General features: G+C 38.7%; 1 protein-coding gene across 3 annotated transcripts in view; it reads left to right on the forward strand.

The window, feature by feature from the left end:
• LOC143020730 (inactive phospholipase C-like protein 2) overlaps nucleotides 1–26,204 on the forward strand; it is a 208,285-nt gene that overhangs the window by 110,410 nt on the left and 71,671 nt on the right. Inside the window, exon 2 of one of the 3 annotated variants that reach the window (XM_076177432.1) lies at nucleotides 12,522–12,580. The exons of the other annotated variants lie outside the window; for them this stretch is intronic. The gene's annotated coding sequence lies outside the window, so the exon portion shown is untranslated. The remainder of the gene's footprint in view (nucleotides 1–12,521; nucleotides 12,581–26,204) is intronic. 3 annotated transcript variants of the gene reach the window in all.

Raw genomic sequence — 26,204 nt, forward strand, 5'->3', positions numbered from 1 at the left:
ACCCTCTTTCTCAAATAAATAAATAAATAGAAATAAAATAAAATAAGATAAAATAAAATAAAATGAAATAAAATAAATAGATAAAATAATAAATAAGTAAATAACTAATAATAATAATAATAATAATAATAATAATAATAATAATAATAATAATAATAATAATAATAATAATAATAATAATAATAATAATAATAATAATAACAATAAAAAATAAGATAAGTAAATGAAAATACTGGAAAAAGTACAACGGCGAGCCACAAAACTGATTCCAAATATAAAAAATAAATCATACGAAAATCGACTAAAACATATGAATGTTTTCCCTAAAAAAGCGTAGACTCAGAGGTGACTCGATACAGGTCTTTAAAATTATAAAGGGAATTGACAGCATCAAAAGTGATAAAATTTTCACATTGAATGAGAATCAGACAAGAAACAATGGCCTCAAACTGTCCGGAAATAGATTTAATTTGGAAGTAGGTAGAAACAACTTTGCCAACCGTGTAGTTAATGAATGGAATAAACTTCCTGCACAGGTAGTGCAATGTAGTTCAGTTCGAAGCTTTAAGAATCATTTAGATAAACACCTAAGCAAGATGCTGTAATGATTATAATTTATTTTATATTATTTGTTTTTGTTTTGTTATCATTTGTCTGTTTGATTTTCATTTATTATTAGTTATATGTCAATTTATTATTATTTACTATTTACCTGTATGTTTATTATTTAACTATACCTATGCATTTATTTATGTTTTTATTTGTTATTTACATTATTATAGTTTTTATTTATTAATTTATTATTATTATGATTTTTTTCGCATCCAACCTAGATATGGACCAAAAGGTCTCCTGTCGGCATGCTTCGCCTTTGTAATCCTTTGTAATCCTAATAAGTAAAACCAGTTTTCAAAACATCACAATATATATTTAATTTTTATCTTTCTACAAAGGCATTTTCTCATTTAATTATATTTTACAAATTATTTTAACGCCATTTTTTTTTCAAGAAACCAGTCTACATTTTATCTTGATTTTGAGCAATATACTTTTCTTAAGAATCAACATGGTCCTGTATATGTGTGTGTGTGTGCGTGTGTGTATGTGTGTGTGTGTGTGTGTGTGTGTGTGTGTGTGTGTGTGTGTGTGTGTGTGTGTGTGTGTGTGTGTGTGTGTGTGTGTGTGTGTGTGTGTGTGTGTGTGTATGTGTGTGTATGTGTGTGTGTGTGTATGTATGTGTGTGTATGTATGTTGTTGTTGTTGTTGTTGTTGTTATGTTGTTGTTGTGTGTGTGTGTGTGTGTGTGTGTGTGTGTGTGTGTGTGTGTGTGTGTGTGTGTGTGTGTGTGTGTGTGTGTGTGTTTGACACATACGCATTTCATATAGGCAAAAAAAAAATCGCGTTACTGACTGGACGCCGCGAGACGGGAAGCTTGGAAGGGGGAAGACCAGACAGAATGTTTACGGACGATGTAGAGAAGTTTGCAGGAGTTACGTGGCAGATGTTGATGTTGGCGCAGATCACTGGAGAAGTCTCCCAAGCGTTGAACAGTTGACGGCTAATTGAATGATTGATTGATTGATTGATTGATTGATTGATTGATTGATTGATTGATTGATTGGTTGATTGATGAATGGTTTGAACAGAAGACGATATTTTTAATAGCAAAATTATAAAGAAAATGGAATAAGCAAATCACTAAATACACAATCATTTGAATACGAAAATTAATTAATTAATGTAATACATAATGAATAAATGTACGAGTAAAATAAAGAAACAAGTTGAAAGTAGATGAACAAATAAAAAATAGATAAAGGAGTGAATAGATAAATGAATGGGCTTAGAAATACAGAATTGATAATAAATGAAAGATAAATGAATAATCGAGTAAGTATAAAAATGAATGAACTAGGAAATACGGAATAAATTAATTAATAAAAATGAAAGATAATTAAATAAATAACAAATTATAACTAATAAATAACAAAATAATAGATAACATAATAATAACCAATAGATAATAAATAATAGATGATAATAAGTAACAAATTATAATAATAAACAATGAATAATAATTAGTAAATAACAAATAATAAGTAATAATTAATAAGTATAAGGAATAATAGATCAAATAATAAACAAATAAATAAAAAAATAGTAGATTATAAAATAGGTGTATGTGTAAATCGATAAAGAAACAATAGATATTTGCATAAACGTGATAAAAAAAGTATAAAAAACATAGATACAGAATAAATTGATAAACAATGAATAATAAATGAATAAATAATAGCCAAAATAATAAACAAATAAGTTAAAAAACGGTTCTTTATTAATCAAGTGCACATGTAAAATGACAAGTGAATCAATAGATACTTGAACAAAGGGGATAGAAAAGTATAAAAAACATAAATACAGAATAAATTGATAAACAATGAATAATAAATGAATAAACGATAGCCAAAATAATAAACAAATAAGTTAAAAAATGGTTCTTTATTAATCAAGTGAACGTGTAAATTGACGACAAGTGAATCAATAGATACTTGAATAAAGGGGATAGAAAAAAAGTATAAACGAAACAAAAACAAAAAAACGAAGAAGAAACAAAAGCGGGGCGGAGCCAATAACATTCGATCCTTTTCCCGAAATTGGTGGAACGCGATTCTCTTGAAGGTCCAGAGAGGCACAAGTGACCACCCACCCCCACCCCCACCACCCGCCGCCTCTCCTCCTCTTTTTCTTTCTCTTTTTTGTACAAATGCCCCCTCCTCTCCTCCTCTTTTTTCTCTCTTTTTCTTCTTCTTTTTGGACAGGTGCTCCCCTCCTCTCTTCCTCTTTTTATTTATTTATTTATTTATTTATTTTATTATTATTATTTTGGTACAAGTGCTCCCCTCCTCTCTTTTTTTTTTTTTCAAGTCCCCCTCCTCTCCTCCTCTTTTTCTTTCTCTTTTTGTACAAGTGCCCTCTCCTCTCCTCCTCTTTTTTCTCTTCTTTTGTACAGGTGCTCCCCTCCTCTCTTCCTCTTTTTCTTTCTTTTTTCTTTATTTATTTATTTATTATTTATTTATTTATTTATTTATTTATTTATTTATTTATTTATTTATTTATTTATTTATTTATTTATTTTACAAGTACTCCCCTCCTCTCCTCCTCTTTTTCTTTCTCTTTTTGTACAAGTGCCCCCCTCACCTCTCCTCCTCTTTTTTTCTCTTTTTCTTCTTTTTGTACAGGTGCTCCCCTCCTCTCTTCCTCTTTTTCTTTCTTTTTTTCTTTTTTTCTTTTTGTACAAGTGCTCCCCTCCTCTCCTCCTCTTTTTGTACAAGTGCCCCCCCGCCGCCTCTCCTCCTCTTTTTGTTTCTCTTTTTCTTTCTCTTTTTTGTTTCTCTTTTTGTACAAGTGCTCCCCCTCCCCGCCGCCTCTCCTCCTCTTTTTCTTTCTCTTTTTGTACAAGTGCCCCCTCCTCCTCTTTTCCTCTCTCTCTTTTTCTTTCGCTTTTTGTACAAGTGCCCCCCCCCGCCTCTCATCCTGTTTTTCTTTTTCTTTCTCTTTTTGTACAAGTGCCCCCCTCCTCTCTTCCTCTTTTTCTTTCTTTTTTCTTTATTATTATTATTATTATTATTATTATTATTTGTACAGGTGCTTCCCTCCTCTCTTCTTCTTTTTTTATTTTTTCTTTATTTTTTGTACAAGTGCTCCCCTCCTCTCTTCCTCTTTTTCTTTCTCTTTTTGTACAAGTGCCCCCTCCTCTCCTTCTCTTTTTCTTTCTCTTTTTATACAAGTGCCCCCTCTCCTTCTCTTTTTTTTTCTCTTTTTGTACAAGTGCCTCCTCCTCCTCTCCTCCTCTTTTTTTTTTCTCTTTTTATATAAGTGCCCCTCCTCTCCTCTTTTCCTTTATCTCTTTTCTTGTTTTCAGTCGTCACTTTTCTCTCCTCTAGTGTCGCTCTTTCTCTTTCTCTTTCTCTCTTTCTCTCACTTTTTCTCTTTTTCTTTCTCTTTCTCTTTTTCTATATTTGTCATTTCTCTTCTCTTTTTTTTTTCTTTCCGTCATTTCTCTTTTTTGTCATTTCTTTTCTCCTTTCTAAAGGCCTTCCTCCTCTTTATCCTTTCTCTTTTTCTTTCTCTTTTTCTTCATCTTTTCCGACATTTCTCTTTTCTTTTCTAGTGCCGCTCCTTCTCTTTTTCTTTCTCTTTTTATTTATCTTTTATCTTTTTCTTTTTATTTCTCTTTCCCTTTTTTTTTAAATCCGTCATTTCTCTCCTCTTTTCTAGTGCCACCCCTCTTCTCGTTCCTTCTCTTTTTATTTCTATTTTTTATCTTTTTCTTTTTTCCGTAATTTCTCTTTTCTAGTGCCGCTCCTCTTTTTCTTCCTCTTTTTCTTTCTCTTCTCTTTTCTAGTGCCGCTCCTCTTTTTCTTCCTCTTTTTCTTTCTCTTTTTCTTTCTCTTCTCTTTTCTAGTGCCGCTCCTCTTCTTCTTCCTCTTTTTCTTTCTCTTTTTTTTTCTCTTTTCTAGTGCCGCTCCTCTTTTTCTTCCTCTTTTTCTTTCTCTTTTTCTTTCTCTTCTCTTTTCTGGTGCCACTCCTCTTTTTCTTCCTCTTTTTCTTTCTCTTTTTCTTTTTCTTATTTCCGTTATTTTTCTTCTTTTTTTCTAGTGCAGTTCCTATTTCTTTTTCTTCTTTTTTCTCTTGTCATGTCGGAACTAAACCCTTTGCCAAGTAATATAACTTAAAAGTTTATGGCCTTTCTCTCTCTCTCTCTCTCTCTCTCTCTCTCTCTCTCTCTCTCTCTCTCTCTCTCTCTCTCTCTCTCTCTCTCTCTCTCTCTCTCTCTTGCATACTCACTTGGTTATGTTATATCTCTGTTTATGCTGTCATTGCTTTTTCAGTTGGTTGATTAATCGATTGATTGATTTACTTATTTATTTATCTATTTTTCTATTCGTAGTTGGTTATGTCATTGAATCTTTCATTGATGTATTTCTTTATTTTTTTATATATTTTTTTTCTAGTTGTTTTTTATTTTATTATTATGTAGTTGGCTACGTCATGGATTGGATATCTGTTTTTCATAGATGTGTTTCTTCCTTACAAACAATTGTAAGAAATTTACAATATATATATATATATATATATATATATATATATATATATATATATATATATATATATATATATATATATATATATATATATATATATATATATATATATATATATATATATGATTCATTTGATAAAAAAAAAAAAGCAATAGTGATAATAAAAAGATTCCTACGTTCGATCTTGCAATTCTGTTTTGGAGTCCAGCCCTCGAAATCCTCGAGGAAGAGGAATTAGCTAGATGACGTCACTGCCTTCCTCTTCAACCTGACCCTGGGACGGGGATCAAAATCGGGATCAAGTTCGACATGCAAATGGGACTAGTTAAGTCCCGAGTTCAATTCCTGTTCGGCGGGCCGCTCCACAATGGCGGACGCCAAAGAAAGAAGAAAACGAAGAAGAAGAAGAAGAAGAAGAAGAAGAGGAGGAGGAAGAGAAAGAAGAAGAAAAAGAAGAAAAAGAAGACAAAAAGGAAGAACAAGAAAACGAAGAAGACAAAGAAGAAGAAGAAGAAGAAAAAGAAGAAGAAGAAGCAGAAAGAAGAAAATATATATGATAAATTATATAATATACGATAATAATATACATAACAAAGTAATGGATAATGATAGATAAATATGAGACAAACAAAATATAAGATAGATATAATACAAAATAAAAATAAATAAATGAATAATTAAATAAATGAATAAATAAATAAATAAATAAGGACAAAAATCTCTCTGGAAACCCTGGTGTGTGCCATAATGGAATTCTGAGGTCACCACGGCGCACGCGAGCAACAGTTTGGGGACCACTTCCCTGCGGTGACGTCAAATTATTATTTATCTTTTATATAACGGGAGGAGAGGAAGGAGACAATGCATACAAGGAAAGAAGAATGCGAGAAAATGCCTCAAGACAAAGAAGACAAGGGGGAGGATGTTAAAGAATGTGCCGGTGAAGGCCAAGAGAGAGAGAGAGAGAGAGAGAGAGAGAGAGAGAGAGAGAGAGAGAGAGAGAGAGAGAGAGAGAGAGAGAGAGAGAGAGAGACCTGAACTAGTATTGATTTTATAGGAATGACATTTTTTTATTTACTGTACTAGTGCTAGTTCGATCTTCTGACCTATTGAAATTTTATTTATTCATTAAGGATAATAGTATTAAATTCTTCGTACAGTAGAATGGGTAGGATCGAATTCGTCATGCAACATAAAGTATGCGACAACATAAGTAATTTATACTACACAACACTGAAACTCAACAGATAACGGAGATAATGTTTATGGGGAGGAAAGATATGGTATCAAGCAACTCTGAGTCCAGATTTTTTTTTAAAGAGAGAGAGAGAGAGAGAGAGAGAGAGAGAGAGAGAGAGAGAGAGAGAGAGAGAGAGAGAGAGAGAGAGAGAGCTTGGGGTCGAAGATAAGGTATCAGGCAACTGAGTCCAGATTTTTTTTTCTTTTTTAGAAAGAGAGAGAGAGAAAGAGAGAGAGAGAGAGAGACAGAGAGAGAGAGAGAGAGAGAGAGAAAGAGAGAGAGAGAGAGAGAGAGAGAACTTGGGGTCGAAGAATGAAAGGAATCCATCCATTGAAGACTTTGTCCATTCACCGAAGAAGTCTTTGACATTCACGGGCACATTTCTGTCCCTTGGTTCAACCCACGCGTTTCCTCTCCCTCCCCCTCCCCCCCTCCCCCTCCCCCCTCCCCCTTCCCCCCCACTTTGTTCTTGCACCCATTCTTGAAGGAGTGATGACCGGAGACTTTTTCCATAACTCGACCGAAGTTCTAATGACCTTGATCCTCGACCTTACTTCCTCCAAGTCGATCCTTGATCTAGGAAAGGGGTGGGGAACCTTTTTAAGAGTGGGTGCCAAAATCAGTCAAATCCTTGACACGAAATTCTCACGCGTGCCGATGGAGTAAAATCATAGGCCTATATACGAGTATATAGGGCTTACTTCACCTCCTGTAAGTACCCCAATCTGCCTCCCAGCACATTATGCGTCATATAAATAAAGTTGGAAATTTATCAGTTATTTATTTTAAGGTGAGCTCTGAGTGACAGGTTTGGCACGCGTGTCAAAGGTTCCCCACCCCTGACCAAGGATGTCTTAGGTCATCTTCACTTGCGCACTTCTTAGTTTTCCTCATTTCTAGGTAAAAAAAAAAAGGGGGTGGGGTGGCTAAACGGATATGATACTATACTTGACCCGAATTCCAATAGCCTCTGGATCGATTCTAGACCTCGGACGCTGGTGCGTTTTTATGCCTTTGGACCAGTCCCACACTTGCCAGGCTCACAAAAACCCAGGTCGTGGTGTTTAACCACCCATCCAGTATGAAAAAACACGCAACACCTTCACGGTCAATACACACGATCTATAAAGGCGAAATTCCTATACGTGACTATATGCCTTTGTTCACTAACATCAGGTAATTTGATTTTTATATAATGTGGTCCTTAGCTGTGATAGTTAAAGGAAGTTTGATTAAATTTTTCACCTCTGCATATATTTTATTATACTTTGTCAAAAAAAAACAAAAAAAAACGGGGACTTTGTTTAGTGTGGGTTAGTGTCCAAATTGAGGAAGAATAAGAAGAAAAAGAAGAAGAAAAAGACGAAAGAAAAGAAGAAGAAAAAGAAGAGGATTAAGATAACGATGACGACAAAAAAGAAAAAGTGGAAGAAAAAAGTAAGAAGAATATGATCACAACGACGACGATGCCGAAAAAAAGAAGAAGAAGAAGAAAAAGACGAAGGAAAAGAAGAAGAGGATTAAGACAACGATGACGACGGAGAAGGAGAAGAAAAAGTGGAAGAAAACAAAAAATAAGAAGACTATGATAACAACAACGACGACGCTGAAAAAGAAGAAGAAAAAAAAACACACACGATCTGTTTAACCCATTAAACTCCGATGACAAGATGTCTTGTCATTTGGTCAAATAAAACAAAAAAATCATAAAACACCAAAATGTTTGATCAAACACCAGAAAAATATGACGTCAGTCCTCGCTTCGCTGCGAGCGAAGCGAGGATTGACGTCATATTTTTCTGGTGTTTGATCAAACATTTTGGTGTTTTATGATTTTTTGTTTTATTTGACCAAATGACAAGACATCTTGTCATCGGAGTTGAATGGGTTAACAACAAATAATGCTATTCACCCGATACGTTGCCCCCTGATTAAACCTTTTCTATCCCCCTTGTGTCGTGTAAGAGGACCAAGCAGCTGCCGTTCACGCTCGATCGACGATGAGACAAACCTTCTTCGGTTGTCGACATTGACCACCGACTCCAATACACCTACGCACAGAAGAAGTCTCCCCCACATGCCTCGCCTTTACAAAGTCCCACTGATCCTATTTCTTTATATAACTGTGTGTGTACGTAAGTTACCTAATGTAACCGTATAAGTACCAACGTACACGCACACACACACACACACACACACACACACACACACACACACACACACACACACACACACACACACACACACACACACACACACACACACACACACACACACACACACACACACACACACACACACACACACACACACACACACACACACACACACACACACACACACACACACACATTGTAGTCTTATATTGATCATAGTCTGCAATGATTCTCATGGTTTACAAAGGCAAAACATGCAAGCGGAAGACCTTTCGATCCATAACGAGGTCTGATACAAAGGAAGAAAAGAAAAGGGAAATAAAACAACTAAACGAAAGAACCAATTGACAGACATTACAGGTTGCATAATACTTAAACCTAAATGTACATGTATATGTATATGTATATGTATATGTGTGTAACATTACCATATTGTTACTTGTGCTTTGGTACCGAGGGAGCGAAGGAGACTAGAGTGGGTTGTTGGACTTTATTCTGGTTAGCACGAGTGTCTTATAGGCTGGGTCGGCGATCAGGACTCCGAGGCTACCCAAACCGCAAAAGTGACCGCGAGCCTAGGGTCGCGCACTGCTGGTTACATGTGTATACACATGTGGGTAAAAGATGCAGTACGATTAAGAGGGGAAGACACTCCGGCAACTCCGGACCTACCGATGACCAAGGAACCTGATAATATTGAACCCTTGAAGATGATGTTCCCCCACAGAAAAGAGAGATTCTGTAGTTTTACTTTTCTTCGTCTTGGATCTGTGCCAAGGACTACCTAGGCTTTCTTTCTATCTATATATCTACAGATAGGAAGAATGCGTAGGTAGCTGGACAAAAGTCCGAGTTCCATGATAAAGAGTGACCGACCACATAGTTTTTCCTTTCCTCGTCTTTGGCCTGTGCCGAGAACTACCCGAGTGTTTTTTTCTATCTTTATCTATAGATAGAAAGATCACATGGTTAGCTGTACTAAAGCCGAGCCCCATGAGAAAAAGTGACCGACAACATAGCTTTTTTTCTTTCCTCGTCTTTTATCTGTGTCGAGGAGAACCTACGTGTCCTTTCTATCTATATAACTATAGCCAGAAAGAACACATCGTTAGTTGGACTTAAAGCAGTGCCACATGGGAAATAGTGACCGACCACATAGTCTTTCTCTTTCCTCGTCTTTGATCTGTGTCGAGGAATACCTGCGTGTTATTTCTATCTATATAACTATAGCCAGAAAAACACATCGTTAGTTGGACTGAAAGCAGTGCCACATGGGAAATAGTGACCGACCCCATAGCTTTTTTTCTTTCCTCTTCTTTGATCTGTGTCGAGGAGTACCTACGTGTTCTTTCTATCTATATAACTATAGCCAGAAAAAACACATCGTTAGTTGGACTGAAAGCAGTGCCACATGGGAAATAGTGACCGACCACGTAGCCTTTTTCTTTCCTCGTCTTTGATCTACGTGTTCTTTCTATCTATATAACTATAGCCAGAAAGAACACATCGTTAGTTGGACTGAGAGGAATGCCGCGAAAGAGTGACCACATAGCTTTTCTCTTTTTGTCGCCCGGTGTCAAGGACTTTACTCCGTGTTCGAGGGTCCGAGGGTCTTGGGCTTTAGTTCGACGACCCAAGTGTTCTCTTTAAGAACCCGATTACGGGAGATCATCTCCCCCTCGTACTTGAAGACTCTGTATGAGTAAAGTAGGTTCACGTGCTGGAGGAGGAGCTTCCAGGGTGACGCAATATGGCGTCAGCAGAAGAGGATGACGGGGGCGCCGTACTTCGATGGTAATACGCGTGTCTGGCAACCGCGTGGGGAGTTTGGCGCGTCTGTTCGAAACCTGGCCACGGGGCTGAGGTTAGGAAGGATACCCATTCTTGAATAATGACCCCCCGACTGCTGGTCGTCCCCGGACTTGGGGGTCACCTGAGCATCACTACATCAGCTTCCTCCAGGGGCATTCCGTAGATACCTGGATGGACAGTTGCGGACCACATGGAGGGTTGGTCCGGGCGAGAACTATCACAAAAAAAAAAAAAAAAAAAAAAAAAAAAAAAAAAAAAAAACTGAAGCTAGACTGATGTTGGAGACTCTCGTCCTCTCTGCGTGCTGATCTCGCATTCGCTTAGTTATAGGTTCGAGTCCCGCACTCCTCTCCGATTCCCAGCGGGGACTGTTTGTTACATGCCCCAGCAGCCTCCAAAGCGCATATACACAGGGGCAAAATTGACGGCTTCGGCCGCAGCTCCTCAGCGCCTCCTGGCGTAGGCTCCTCACCTTCTCGTCCCTGGAATAATAAAATCCAGTTTCCTTCTATTCGTTAGTGAGTGGAGATTGATGGAACATCACTGCTTCATGATACATTTTTTATTTATTTATTTATTTTTTATGTTTTTAATTCTGATACAGGCCATTTGTCTAGTATAAAAAAAAAATTTGTTAATTGGATCGCCGAGGCGCGTAATACACTATAGGAATATGTTGGGAGTTCTTGGATGTGATGTTAAATGACATAGGCATTTACCAAATTGGCATTTGATAAAAAGAGGATCATTAATAGAATATTGAGCAATAGACAAAAAATTTGGATAATGATGCGGGCTCAAACAAAGCCCGTGGGAGTAATATTTCACTCCCACCACCACCAAAAAAAAATATATATATATATATATGATGAAAACTTATACACACACACACAGAGAGAGAGAGAGAGAGAGAGAGAGAGAGAGAGAGAGAGAGAGAGAGAGAGATAGCCGTAGTGCCGCACCAACGGGTAAGGGGGGAACATACCCTCTCCGACGTCCTTCCAATAGAACAACCATTGACTTCGTTGCCGCCCCACCATCCATCCCCCCCCCCCCGGCCCTGAAGAGACTAATGAGAAGAGGCTTTCGTTTAGAATCAAATCCTGAATGAAAGACATAGTGTTTAGGCTCTCAAGTCTATGTGGAGAGAAAGGGCGACCTCACCTCCCTTGCCTCGATGTGGTGTCTGACCGTGCCGGGGTGCGCGCGCGCACACACACACACACACACACACACACACACACACACACACACACACACACACACACACACACACACACACACACACACACACACACACACACACTCACTCACACACGCGCACACACACACACACAAAGGCCCGGACTTGGTATGGTTTCCGATGCTCTTGTGTGGCTGCCGTCTGGGTCTTGTTTTCCGGCAAATGGATCGACAAGGTCCTTCCTCGAACTAATCCGGCAGACACTTCCGCCGGCGTCACCAGAATCATCACCACCATCATCACCATCACCACCATCACCACCATCACCACCATCAACTCTTTCATCACCTTCACTACCATCACCACAAATATTCTTACAACCACAAACAACTTCACAACCACTACCACCACCATCATCATCAACAACACCCTTATTCGTCATCACCATCATCATCACCAACTACACCTTCGTTCATCATCACCATCATCACCACGAACACCATCACCACCACCATCATCACCATCATAAACATTCTCAACACCATCACCACCATCGTCATTATCATCATTACAACCCCCACTGCCTTAAGAACATAAGAATGAAGGAGACTGCAAGAGACCATAAAGCCTACACTAGGCAGTTCCATCTCCAGTGCCACCTATCATCTCCATCATAAAAGTTATCTAACCCTTTATTAAAAGAACCGATAGTTTCAGCGCTCACGACATAGTTACTAGGTTCCATTTGTTGACCACTCTATTAGTAAACCAGTTCTTACCTATTTCCTTCTCAAATCTAAATTTGTCCAATTTCAATCCATTACTGTGAGTCCTGCCCTGTTGTCTTAATATGATGACCTTGCTTGCGTCACCCTTGTTAAAACCCTTGATCCATTTGAGCACCTCTATTATCCAGAGAGTGTAGATTAAGGTGCCTAAGCATGCCCTCATAAAGTAGATTACTGAGCCCATGTATCATTTTCGCCCTCTGTACTGATTCTAGTGAATTGATATCCATTCTATAGAACGGAGACCAAAACTGTACCGGATAGTCAAGGATTGGTCTAACTAGCGCCAGATAAAGGTTGGTAATTACGTCTGCATTTTTATTCGTAACCGTCCCAGTAATGAAACCTAATGCTCTGTTAGCTCTGTTCTTGGTGTTATGCACTGTTTCCTGGATTTAAGGTCAGGATTCACTAGAACTCCCAAGTTCTTCTCACATTCAGTTTTCTCTAAAAAAAAAAAAAAAAAGTGTTATCTAAGTTATATCTGCTTTCTGGGTTGTGTAAAATACGTTTAACACGCTGAACTTTGAGATATTGAAGTCCAATTTCCATCTCACCAACCATGTGAACAATTTGTTAAGAATCTCGGCGTCTTCTCCTGACCTGAATAGGCTTCCTGTTTTAGTGTCGTTTATATACATAATGAACAATAAGGGACCCAAAACCGAGCCCTGGGGAACTCCACCAGAAACACTCCCCCACTTGGATATTACACAGTTTATGGTTACCCGTTGAATTTCTATCACTGATCCAAGTTCTCATTCATTCAAACATTTTTCCCCCTGTGCCATGTGCTTTGACTTTATTTAGTAGTCTCTGGTGGGGCACCTTGTCGAACGCTTTGCTAAAGTCAAGGTAAATAACATCGTAACTAGCATTGTTATCTGACGCCTTGAATACATTAGTGTAAAAAGATAGAAGATTATCTACACATGACTTACCTTTGGAGAACTCATGCTGTGAGTCACGAATCAGATTATGTCTTTCAATGTGATCTCTGATACTATTAACTCTTATTGATTCATGCATTTTACCTATAACTGATGTCAAACTTTTTGGCCTGTAGTTGCATACAGACGATTTCCCTTTTTGAAAACAGGAACAACGTTTGCCTGCTCCCAAGCAATAGGCACAAAACCAATGTTTACCGACTTATTAAATATTTCCGTTAACTGGTCGTAGATTTCAAATTTACAATCTTTAAGCACTCTCGGAAAAAAAAAATCGTCTGGACCTGGGGTTTTTGTAGCTTTAAGTCTATCAATCTGTTTGACTACTTTTACCTTTTTAATGCTGATATTAGTCTACTTCCTTCATCATTACTGAAAATCGGATCGCAGACAGGTACCATATATAACATCTCCTTTGTAAACACCGTGAAAAAATATTCGTTAAACGTCTCGATCATTTTTTCCTCCGAATCTATCTTCGTCGTTTTCAATTGGGCCTATTCTTTCCTTATTTTTTGTTCTGTTCAGATGAAAAAAACCCTTTGGGTTGGATCTCGCTTGTCTAGCAACCTTAATTTCGTAGTTACGTTTCGCTGTGAGGGTGGTCTTTGTAACCAATCTAGCTATATCGTTATATTTAGATCTAAGGTGTGTCCCCCCCCTTTTTTTTATTTTGGCGTAAAGCCCTCTTTTTATTTCGATTTCGATTTTCAGCCTATCTTCCACCACCATCCCTATTACCACTTGCCGTCTCTTCCGATACCCTTTGCTTCCGGAGACCAGAAAAAGGTCCGGGGAGATACTGTAGCGACGATCTTGCTCGGCAGAGTTTGTTAAAGTCCTCCTTTCACCTGTAGCAACATATATATCTTTATATCTTTGTTACGTAAATGATATTCTTTTTCAGCAATTTTAATGTATATTCAGTTCTTGTAAATAATCCATAATAATCACAAATGCAATGTAATCTATCATCAAAGGCTTTTGCCCAAAGCATTGTATACATAAATGGTGCTACCGGTTTCTCTAGACGATTTCTGTATATAGTTACGATCACAGTAACGGATAACTAAAAATAAACTAATCTAGCCTCTATGTAATCAACTAAGGTTACAATGTGACCCACTCCCGGCCTAGGGGAGGGAGAGAAGGGTGCGTTCGTCCATGCAAAGGTGTCGAGACATTAAATTTCAGTAGGGGACAGGTGAGGTATTTCCATCAGCCAAGTCGTGGTCCCCGTCCTGAAGAAGAACGCGACCGACCGAGACCCCCCAGGTCATAACTCCGCCCCCTCCTCCAGTTCTATGAGTTTCATCTGTAGTTAACCAGAATAAAATCTATAGCGTTTGTCACCGCATTCGAAAGGGTTAGTGGAATGTGTGGAATCGAACAGAACACATTTATATTGACAATGTCACTTAATACTACACTGCCCCGCCACACAAACAATCCCTCGACAGCAACGCAATACATCTTCCTTGGTCGACTTGTGGGCCCAATCAGACGACTCTGTCGGTTCTCTGGAGGCCGTGGGACTTCTGCAAGAGAAACCAGGACCAACGGATAGATGGATTGGTGTCGCTGAGAATTGACAATTGACCTCGATGAGATCGAGTCTCGTCTCGTAGTTCGATCCAATCGCCCTCTGGGAACCTCCTGATGAAGCAAGATCCTCATAGTACCTCACCGAGTTGCGGACGTCACTGGTGTTACTTGAGCAAGTTCGATCTAATCGCCTTCAGAAGGCCTGAAGAAGTAAAATCCTCGTAGTAGGTCACCAAAGTTGTGGACGTCACTGGCGTGGGCAAGATTACTTCTTGGGCAAGAGACACTAAGTAGCACTTGAAAAGGTAAGGTGGAGTGGACGACACCTTATTTGAAGGTCAACCTTGGGGTAGAGTGACGTAAGGAGATATGTTTTTGTATTTCGTCAGCAGTAACCAGTTATCCTTGGGGACACTATTGTTCTAAAGAGGAAGAAACGAAGAAATGGTTAAAGGAAAGCTTTAAAGAGGGTAGCAGAACGGAAGAACAGTAGAACATAAAAGTGGTCAGTATTCTTTTTTGAATGGAAAGGATTCTCTAACCATAAAGAAATGTGTGACTCTGGTCCGTAGAGATGTCAATGAAGTCCCTAGAAAATCGACTTAAGCAGGCAATAACCCCGATAAAGCATTTTGGGGCACTCGTAGCATATTCAAAGGTTTAGTTCCAACTAATACCAGACGATTTAATTTATCTTGAAGAAATCTCTGGTCCAGAAAAAAGGACAAGATTTTGGACGCTCATGTGGAGGTCCCTGGTGAGCTCGGATATGGTGTCTCAAAAAAAAAAAAAAAAAAAAAAAATATATATATATATATATATATATATATATATATATGTGTGTGTGTGTGTGTGTGTGTGTGTGTGTGTGTGTGTGTGTGTGTGTGTGTGTGTGTGTTTGTATATATATATATATATATATATATATATATATATATATATATTATATATATATATATATATCAAGGACTACTATTACACAGGACGTGAGCACCCAGATCCCTGGGTTCGCTAGCGGAGGCCATTGCTTTCTTTGTAACCTAACATTTTATATTGGACAAATATATCAAAACTAGAAACCTAACATTGTATATAGGACAAATTTATCAACTATTGACTTATTCAATGCAATATATGTGTGTGTGTGTGTGTGTGTGTGTGTGTGTGTCTGTGTATATATATATATATATATATATATATATATATATATATATATATATATATATACATACATACATACAATATACCAACGGCTTTTTCCCTCTTTCAAGGGAGGTAGCCAAAAAGGGAAAGGCATAAAAACACTCCCACCCATTTCATCCCTAAATACACTCCACACCCTCCCCCTCCCACCCTCCCTCTCATCTGAGCACCTCCTGGATGACGGGTCATCCCTGCACCCTGCCCACCGCCCTGGGTCAGAAGCAGTGTCGCAAGACACAGCACATCCACAGCAAGGCCGCTTCATTTAATCGGCGACCCCCTTGCATATAAGGAGAGGACGGGGAGAAATCCCTTCGGGCTGCGTCAAAATTTACTCACACATACTACCCCACCCCTCACCCCCCCCGCCCATTCCTCCTCATGCAATCACAACATCATCCATATACAACCATTCTCCACTCACCTCTGTCTTCCGTCCTCTCCCTTCCTTCCTCAACAGACATTCCCCTCTTCCCCAAGGCCCCTTTCACCCCATCCATCCACCTCATCCTAGGACGTCCCCTCATGTTCACTCCCTCCACATCTGCCTTCCATACCTCTTTTACTAGTCTTTCTTCACTCATTCTTTCCATGTGTCCAAACCATCCTAATATTCTTTCATCAACCCTATCTCCCAGCTCCTTTTCACCCCTGTTCTCCTCCTCACCTCCTCATTTCTCACTCTATCCAGCCTAGTAACCCCCACCATACTTCTCAGACACCTCATCTCAAACACATTCAAACTCCTTCTCTCTTCTTCTCTTATGTTCCACGTTTCTGCCCCATACAGTGCTGTTGGCACAATCACTCCTTCATACAGTCTCCTCTTCGCATCCATTCCTAAATGTCTATTCCTCATTACACTCTTTAATCCACCAAGGCATTTACTCGCTTCTCTCAATCTACATTCTACCTCCACCTTCACTCCACCTTTTCCTGCTACACTTGCACCCAAGTATCTAAAACTATCCACTTCCTCCAGTCGCTCTCCCTTAATGTTCACTTCCAGTCTACTGCCACTTTCACCCCTTGTACATCTCATCACCTTACTTTTACCCACATTTATCTTTAGCTTTCTTCTATCACATACTCTCCCAAACTCTGCCACCAACTTCCTCAATCCCTCCTCCGACCCTGCCACAAGCGCAGTGTCGTCCGCAAATAACAGCTGGCTCACCTCCCACTTTTCTCCATTTTCTTTAACCATCTCCAATCCCTGACCCACTACCCTAGCATTCACCTCTCGCACCACCCCATCCATGTATAAGTTGAACAGCCAGGGCGACATAACGCATCCTTGACGAAGTCCCACCTTTACTTCAAACCACTCACTCTCTCCATTTCTAATCCTGACACAAGCTCTACTACTCTCATAAAAACTCTTGACAGCTCCCAAAAGCTTTCCTCCTATCCCATAAATCTGCATAACCTCCCACAGTGCCTTTCTGTCTACCCTATCATAAGCCTTTTCCAGATCCATAAAAGCCCAAAAAACATCCTTCCCCTTTCCTATAGCTTTCTCACATATCTGTCTTACCACAAAGATCTGATCTACACAACCTCTACCTGTCCTAAACCCACACTGTTCCTCACCAATTACTCCTTCTGTTCCTCTCCTAATCCTCTCAATCAAGATCCTCCCATAAGCCTTCCCTACTACACTTAACAAGCTAATCCCTCTGAAACTACTACATTCACACTTGTCCCCTTTCCCCTTGTAAAGAGGAACTATACAGGCACTTCTCCAGTCCTCCGGTACTCTACCCTCTCTCCAGCAAACATTAAATAACCTCACCAGCCAGTCCACCATCACTGTACCTCCCTTTTTCAGACATTCTGCATGGCATCCATCCAGACCAGGTGCCTTACCTGCTTTCATCATCTTAACAACTGCCTTCACCTCATCCTTCCTTATTTCTCCTCCATTCTCCTCACTCATCACTCTCATTTTCTTTGCATTTCCCACTGCAGCTATCTTTCCTTCCCTATCCTCCTTCACATTTAGCAACTCCCTAAAATATTCTGCCCATCTTCCCCTTACTGCCTTCTCTTCCATTATCATCTCTCCATCTGCACCTTTTACCTTTTCTTCCCTGCTTGATTCGCCTTCTCTTCCTCTCTTAATATCTTTACAAAACATCTTTTTATTACTTTCAAAATTTTCTGTCATACTCTTACCCCATTTCACATCTGCTCTCCTCTTTGCCTCCTTTACCTTTTGCTTTACTTCTCTTTTCTTTTCTTTGTACGTCTCATATGACTCCCTCGTCCTCTTTTGTAACCAATCTGTGAATGCTCGCTTCTTCTCTTCTACAACCTTCTTTGTTTCCTCATCCCACCATTCACTACCCTTTCTTCTATTTCCCCCTGTCCTTCTTGTTCCACACACCATCCTTGCACACTTTATGACTCCCTCCTTGAACCATCCCCATTCCTCCTCCACACCCATCTCTGCTCCATCCTTTACTCCCTCCCACTCCTCCTTCAGCATCTTTTCGTACTCCTTCTCCTTTTCCTTTTCATTCAAGGAGTTCACTCTAAGAACCTCCATACCTTTTGTACCTTTCCTCTTTCTCCATCTATCCTCCACTCTCAGCTTACCTTCCACCAAAAAATGATCTGATATTCCCCCACCCTCTCCCCTTAGCACATGTACATCCTTAACTCTTCCTATCATAATCCTATTTACCACTACATAATCCATTAGCGCTCTATCTACCACCCTTCCCTCCACCACCCTCTCCCATGTGTACTTATGCTTGACTTTCTTCCGAAACACTGTATTTGCTATCATCAACTCTCTTTCTAGACACATTTCCACCATCAACTCTCCACTACGATTCTTTCCTGGAACTCCACACTTCCCAACCACTCCATCGATTGGACCATTTCCCACCCTAGCATTAAGGTCTCCCAGTACTATTACATTGACATTTCTTCCTAAACCCTCTATACACTCATTTAAATCTATCCAAAAAGCCTCCCTTTCTTCCACGCTCTTCTCACTGCCAGGCCCATATGCACTTACAAAGACCCACATCTCCTTTCCCAGTTTCACCTTCATCCACATTATCCTTGAGGAAACCTCCTTCCACTCCACTACCTGTTTACCTATCTCCTCACTTACTAGAATAGCCACCCCTTCCCTCCCTCGCCCTCTCTTCACTCCTGATAACCTCCCACTTACACTCCCAAACTTACACTCACCCTTCCCTTTCAACTTAGTTTCACTCAAAGCCAACACATCTATCTTTCTTCTCACAAACATACTACCTATCTCTTCCCTTTTACTCTCATCTGTACCACATCCACGCACATTAAAAGATCCAAACCTTAGGGTGCTGGTCCGAGGCCCTCCAGCACCCCTTATGCCTTCACTTTTATTTTTAGGATATATGCCCCGTGGGGCTACAGGGAGAAGGATGCCTAGTCCCACTCCCCGTCCCTTTCTTCTCGCCTCTTACGATCCAAGTGGGATACTTGGTGGCAGTATTCTTTTCCCCACCACAGGGAATTCCCCCATCACAGAAAGAGAATACTCAGAGAAATGGTACAGGACAGCAACAAGGGGTTGGGGGACAGCATAACGGAGGGACAGTCGTAGTATAAAAGTGTCATCATTTCTCTATGAACAGAGTTTTCTTCTATCATAGACAAAATGATGTGTGGCTCTGGTCCGTAGGGGCGCCCCATATAGACCCTAAAGTATCGACTGCATGCTACTTTGCCACAATAACAAGCAGCCAATACATGTATATATATGCATGTATATACAAATATATACATGTATATATATATATATATATATATACACATATATATTCATACATATATATATACATATATTGGCTACCCCCCGTGTAAGGGGAAAAAGCCTTTGGTATATGTATATATATATATATAAATATATATATATATAATATATATATATATATATATATATATATATATATATATATATATATCAAGGACTACTATTACACAGGACGTGAGCACCCAGATCCCTGGGTTCGCTAGCGGAGGCCATTGCTTTCTTTGTAACCTAACATTTTATATTGGACAAATATATCAAAACTAGAAACCTAACATTGTATATAGGACAAATTTATCAATTATTGACTTATTCAATGCAGTATAAGTTAATATAAACTTTTATAGTGAAATAAGAAACTATTTTTAAGGCACTGTTATGCTTTGAAATGCCAATTTTAGCCGGACTTAACAGATATTATTTTTTTTATTTAAATCAGATTTATTTGATTTAAATCATTTTTTCATAGATTTTAAATATTGTGGGATTGCTATCTGATATGCGATCTGATTGCTAAAGGACATTTTTAGCATATCAATATAAGGAGCAGTGTTATATAGACTTGCCACAAGTATACAAGGAACGGTATAAGTCGTATGTGAGGACGGTATGCTCAGGTTCACTCGATTCCTCCAAGAGTTTTCTCATCTTGGTGACATTTGCTGCATTGTCTGTCACAACACTTCCAATGTGACAACCAAAATCTTGTTCAGCCTTCTTGATCGAATTTTGTACAAGTTGTAGAAGATATTCAGCAGTGTGAGGTTTCCCTGATGTGTCTATTGTGTCAACTAAATAAATCTGACCTGTGGATGTTGTTAGAGTGACACATGTTATGGGCTCATTATGGATGTTAGACCACCCATCAATTGAAAGACATACAGTTTCATTATTCAGGTCATCTGCATGCTTTTTATATTCCTTTTCATACACAAGATCCAAGTACTTATCAGCAATATCTTTTCTGGATGGATGAATATAACCTGGCCTCAGGTTCTGAACCATCTTGAGAAACTGAGGATGCTGAACAAGACGAAATGGTAAATTTGTAGCAAATATGATTCTTGCAACTTCTTTGTCGAGATTTTCCTTTTGAGAGGCTGAAGTTTTTATGATAAATCTGTCCAGAGATGTTGATGACTTTCTTTTAGATGAAAATGATTTAGCAGAAGTGGCGCCTGTGGAAGAGTCTGATAGTGACCTTTTTAATGGTGGAGTCAGGTTTGCAGATAATTCAAGTGGAGCCGATGATGAAGGGATTGAAGCTGAAATGGAAACAGAAAATTTTAGCATATTGCATAATTTATAAATGAATAAATAAATGAATGAATACAGTGTGATTTACGCTACTTTTGAGTACAGTAGTTATATTTTTAGATAATGATCATATTCACACAAGCCACTAAATTATTTGGAAATAATCAAGAGAATATGAAATAGGTGGGCTTGGAATTCAGCGCACACAGGATTCAGTCCACTTTTAAATTCACTAAAAATAATGGGTTAGTTGGGTTAGGTTAGGCTAAATCCCTTTGGGCTGAATCCCATGTGGGCTGAATTCCAATGGAACCTATGAAATATATTACACAATGTTGAATGAAATGAATAACAATCATCTAGACCCCAAAGTTGAGTGGATACAGTATATTACAGTATAGTGATATAGTCATCACCCAAATTTAGAAGTAATGAAGTTGAAGTATCATCTCTTTAGGCCTTCGCATTTTTATTGCACATACTCTCTATTGTTCACCAAATTTATATAGTTACGTATGAAAAGGGAAAAATGCACACAATATAAGTAAAATTATTTACCTGGGTCATCAATTTCTTCTGTATGCTGTGGCTGACCTTGGCATTTATCTCTGTGAGATTTTAATTTTGACACAATGCCCTGCAGTTCCTGGCTGCAGTCTTTGCATTTAACTCGGTACCCTTTGCCAAAAGTTGTTGGTAGTTTTTCAAAATAATTCCAGACAGGATCATTTTTTCTGCCTGAAGGAACCACTCTGCCAGGTCCAGAAGACATCCTTCCTGGTTGATTCTAAAGGAGCAACTGGCTCAGTGAGAAGCTGCTTACCTAGAACAAGTTTCAACAAGAATCTTGTTGAAACTTGTTGTGGACTGCACAGTGTTACATACTACATGTAGGCTTATACCGTTCCTTGTATACTTGTGGCAAGTTTATATAACACTACTCCTTATATTGATATGCTCAAAATGTCCTTTAGCAATCAGATCGCATATCAGATAGCAATCCCACAATATTTAAAATCTATAAAAAAAATCTATTTAAATCAAATGAATCTGATTTAAATAAAAAAGATCATTTTTTTTAAAGGATAAAAAAAAAAAAAAAAAAAAAAAAATCGCCAACCCTGGTGTCCACTAACCTCATACAATAATACATGTTAACTCCGGCTAAAATTGGCATTTCAAAGCATAACAGTGCCTTAAAAATAGTTTCTTATTTCACTATAAAAGTTTCTATTAACTTATACTGTATTGAATAAATAAATAGTTGATATATTTGTCCTATATACAATGTTAGGTTTCTAGTTGTGATATATTTGTCTAATATAAAATGTTAGGTTACAAAGAAAGCAATGGCCTCCGCTAGCGGACCCAGGGATCTGGGTGCGCACGTCCTGTGTAATAGTAGTCCTTGATATATATATATATATATATATATATATATATATATATATATATATATATATATATATATATATATATATATATATATATATATATATATATATATATATATGCTTTGTTGAAGTCTACAGCAGTAATAGCATTGTTCAACTTGTAAGAAGTACTCTCGATATTTCGAATGAGAGAGCGAAGGTTGGAGGTCAGGGTATTGATAGAATCTTCAAGATACATGTTGTTTACTCTAGACGTCTTTCGACCCAATCAGAGATTATCTTCAGGAGTTACAATACACACAATTATATAACAAACAGGAATGACATATGAGGTGTGGCGGAGGAGATTTTGTACCCGTCTACTGCTGTAGAATTCAACAAAGCCTGTATTCAGAATGGCCTCCTTCCAATACACACACACACACATATATATATATATATATATATATATATATATATAAAAAAAAACATATATATATACATATATATATACAGATATATGTATATATATATATATATATATATATATATATATGTGTGTGTGTGTGTGTGTGTGTGTGTGTGTATGTATGTGTGTGTGTGTGTGTGTGTGTGTGATAGCATGTTCATGTATATATATATATATGTATATGTATATATATAATATATATATGTATATATATATATATATATATATATATATATATATATATATATATATATATATATTGATGTCACAGCACAGCGCCGGGCCGAGTAGAACCTAGCCGAGGTTAGGTAGTCGGGCCAGGTTGCCCCTGCCGATCCCCCCCCCCAACTCCCCATGGGAGAAACCCCCCTTTCCTTGCCCCCCCCCCATGTCGAGTCGCCCCTGGGAGGAGGCTTTCCCGTTGTCGAGGTACCCCTGAGGGGTTCCCCTCCCCCCTTGACTGCTACAACACTGTGGCATCGTGCAACAGGACTTTCCACTTTGCAGCTTCCTCATGGCATAAGTATTCCATTTTCTTTTTTTTCTTTTTTTTTTCTCCGTTATTTGATACTGGTACCCTCGTTATCATCATTACTATTATTATCATGATTTTGTCTCTACCCTCGCTATTGTTATTCCTGTTGAAGTGGACTGCCTCTGGCGCTTTGACGATCTGTGTCGTTGATCGCTTGAGATTACGGAAGGCTTTTTCATTCGTCATTCTATCAACGTTGAAAAAAAAAATTAATCTTCATTTGTGCACCCAGGACATGCATATCTCGAGGTCTTTCACTACTTCATCAGCTGGTGTTGGAATAATAAAAGATGTGGATAGTCAGGTTGATACACAGGATGGTAGTATAGAGTGATAGGAGTGCAGGGAGGAGTTGAATTTTGTGAGGTCTTCCTCAATGAGGTTTATGTATTGTGAATATTACAAGGCCCATAGATCCCCTGGAACGGATTCCTCACGATGTCCAATAAGGGAGAAAGTAGATCAGAAGGCGCTGAGGTGGTTTTGGCATTTGGTAAAAAAAAAAAAAAAAAAACTCAATCCCACAAACACGACTCGGGCGAGTTCGTTTGAATAGAAATGACTTCGTTTACAAATTTATATTTTTTACGAATCTCCAAATGTCAGATCACCTTAGCGTCATATGTTGAGAAGATGAATGACGAACTGATAGGGGTTAAAACTATACGAATATTAGACACAATGTTGAATTGTAGACTTAGTGAAGTCCAGAAAACTGTTAGCGAAGTCGTTTTGCAGCTTTTGAAACTCACAACATTTGACGAAAATCGTGATTGTGTGACTAGGGCTTAAGACTCAATGAAGATATATCTAGAAAGAGAGCGGGAAGTAGAAGTGGATGGAATGAACCTTAGAGGAAGACTGATATAATTAATGAAGTTGTTGGATAAGGTGAGGAGGGCTTTGGATCCAAGAGGAGTGTCTGTCGAGCAGGGAAGAGAGAGTGCAAAAGATAAGAGTGAATGGAGGGAGATTGTGAATGGATAAAGGTATGACGCGACCCTAAGGGTTGCTCTTCGCATCTATTCCATAAACTATTTTGTGTGAATGAAGAGGGATGTCGTCTTATGTAGTGGGGATGATCTTTATAATGTACATGTATATACAGTGTACACACACACACATACACTTACACACACACACACACACACACACACACACACACACACACACACACACATGACTTGACGGCGCAGTGGTAGCGTTCGCGGTCGCCACTACAGCGGTTCGGATTCGAATCCCGCCCAGGTCTGAAATAATTACAATATCACTGCGCTGCGAGTCGTTACTCCAACTCTCGTGGGCAGAGAATTGGGGAGGTGTGTGTAAGGTCACAGCATTACCCATAGATCGGTCATATATGAGCTCTGAGCTCTCTTCCGGGAGGGAAATAGCTGTCGATCACAAGTCCAACACGTGATTCAAGACCATGGTGAATCACACACACACACGCGCGCGCACACACACACACACACACACACACACACACACACACACACACACACACACACACACACACACACACACACACACACACACACACATATATATATATATATATATATATATATATATATATATATATATAAATACATACATACAAAAAGAAATCACATCTATCCAAATTTGATATTAGAAAACAAATGCTACATTTCAATTTCATCATTACTGTCTTGGTTTGCTTTACTTCATTTATCTATTTATCCATCTATTTCATTTCCCTTTTTAGTCTATTTTCCCCAGTTTATCTCCTGCCATATAAACTTGGGATATTCATGAATTCTGCTTACACAGGGTTAGTTTAACTGGAGTCAGAGGCCCACAAAGGATACCAAGTTAGCGATCAGTTAGTTAGTGTGTGTGTGTGTGTGTGTGTGTGTGTGTGTGTGTGTGTGTGTGTGTGTGTGTGTGTGTGTGTGTGTGTGTGTGTGTGTGTGTGTGTGTGTGTGTGTGTGTGTGTGTGTGTGTGTGTGTGTGTGTGTGTGTGTGTGTGTGTGTGTGTGTGTACTAGTACATGTATTATTATGTGTATGCGTGTTTGCACTGATATATATACTAGCATATGTGTATACATCTGTGCATGTACGTGTATTTGTGTAAGTATGCATGCATGTATGTAACTATTTATATATGTATGTATGTATGTATGTATGTATGTATGTATGTATGTATGTGTTTATCTATGTATATATCCATGCACATATGCATGTATGTACGTATGCATATATATTTGTATGTATGTATGTATGTATGTATGTGTGTATCTATGTATATATCCATGCACATATGCATGTATGTTATGTACGTATGCATATATATTTGTATGTATGTATGTATGTATGTATGTATGTATGTATGTATGTATGTATGTATGTATGTATGTATGTATGTATGTATGTATGTATGTATGTATGTATGCATGTATGTATGTACATTAACTCAACCCGTTCTGGAAGACCCATCTTAGTACTGGTTCCCTTATCAGGAGGCGTGTCATCTTCCCTTCACAACCCAAAGCACAAATCCCTTGTGTCGGGACCCTGTCCTCCTGAGGGAATGAGATGGCTTGTTTTTGGTCCACCATCTTCCCCCCCTTTCCCCCCTTCCCCTTCCCCCCTCCCCCCTCCCCCCCCTCCCCCCTCCCCCCCAGGAGCTGTCTATCCCTGGAACACAAAGGCGAAACGAGATGGACACCAAGGCTGATCTCTGGGAGTGACAATAACCAAACTTGACATCGATTGGAGAGAGAGAGAGAGAGAGAGAGGTGGGATAGGGAG

The sequence above is a fragment of the Oratosquilla oratoria genome, chromosome 40 (assembly GCF_046742065.1).
Source record: "Oratosquilla oratoria isolate Oo_2021 chromosome 40, ASM4674206v1, whole genome shotgun sequence".
Taxonomy (NCBI): domain Eukaryota; kingdom Metazoa; phylum Arthropoda; class Malacostraca; order Stomatopoda; family Squillidae; genus Oratosquilla; species Oratosquilla oratoria.